This window comes from Diadema antillarum, unplaced genomic scaffold (genome assembly GCF_040938485.1).
Source record: "Diadema antillarum isolate AM-2024a unplaced genomic scaffold, OU_Dant_1.0 scf00000177, whole genome shotgun sequence".
Classification (NCBI taxonomy): domain Eukaryota; kingdom Metazoa; phylum Echinodermata; class Echinoidea; order Diadematoida; family Diadematidae; genus Diadema; species Diadema antillarum.
Window position 1 is genome coordinate 137509 of NW_027271066.1, and position 1669 is coordinate 139177.

Genomic DNA, 1669 nt, shown 5'->3' on the forward strand with positions numbered 1-1669 from the left:
AGATGTAACAGGGACAGCAGCACGCTCATAGCAGTCTTTTGTCTTGGCCAACAGGATAATGCCGTCAATAACAGCATATCTGCTTTACATTTATAGTAAAACATTAGCTTGATTTGACTCTGGACCTGAGAAAGTGGGTTACGGTAGTGTCCTGTTTTGGGATTATAATACGCATGCGTTAATATTCCTCTCCGAAATCTTACAGTCTTACGGGCATTATCTGGCAAATAATGACGATGCTTACGCTTTGAAGCCCCACTCCCCTCTTTTGACATCACAAGTTTAGCCTATACTGTATTCTCAAGCTATTGGTTTGCCTGTGAATCAGTAGCAAAACAGTACGCGTGGAAGGAAGACACTAAATCTTCTGATCACAACTATTGAAATAATAGATTAATAGATTAATTCTAATTAATAGAAATAGATTAATGTACGAAAATAACGTTATGAGTTTTGCATAATCAGGTGATAAACAAGTTACGATGTCAATATGTCCCTCCTTTCATGTCAATAAAGCAAGGTCACAAGAGACACAAATAATATAATTACGATGACTGCACATGTATATGACTTATACTTTATAATTTTCAAATTCTGTGATTGGTCTTTTACCACAAAACTTCTTCTTTATTCCTCTAACATATGACTAAAATCGAATACTTTTCCTTTCCTAGTTTTGTTTCTGTTTTTGCTGTGCCATCTTTGGCAGCTGCTTGGGATGTCACGGGCTATTACCGGAGAGATTGTGATGAATATCATAGCAATGATTGGAGTATCATTCAGACAACATTTACTGCTTTCTTGACGTTAGAAGAAAGTCCAAGCATAGACCTCAGAATTTGGTAATGATTTGTAACCGAATTTGAATACATCCACTAACTAAACACAGTGGATTATTTTGTTTTTGGCAGAGACAAACAATGACATAACTTTTGTGATATACTGATTGGTATGCACGGCCATGCAGTGAATTATGTATACTGTAGTTGGACTAAAAACAGGCAAACTAAAATTTGTTCGTGGATAAATGCAATGTCCAGTTATTATTGTTAATATCATGAAGTTATGCCAATTACTTAGTTATACACGATGATGAATTCACATGTGTTTGTGTAATAATTTTATGTGTAAAAGAGAGTGTGGACGCACATATTGTGTCCAATACAAGCCACTACAAAACACCAAGAGTTTGTCTTATAAAGCCCCCTAAAACCTGACTTCTTAAAGTATAGCGGCGAAATGTAAAGCATGGCGTCATGTCAGGGATGATATTATGTTTGCCATCAGTATTTTATTTCATTCATGCCGTATTTCATACCACTTTCTTTAAAAGATCTCTGTGATGCAACCGTAACTTAATAATAAATTATTCTTATGTTTATGGGTAAAAGTCTTTAAGTTTCAATCATTGTCAAAGTGGTTTTGTGACAACAGATTAATTGTTAATATTGAAAAATCAAATTATATGTATTTTTTAAAGGTAGAAAAAAGATTCCAGAATTGGAACTTTATGATGTAAAAATGAATGATGTAAAATTATCTCGAGTAGAATATACACAATTTTTAGGGGTTTATATTGATTGTAATTTGAACTGGAAAATACATATAACTATGATGAATAAAAGAATTTTGAGAAATATTGGAGTAATTAATAGGTTAAAAGGTATTT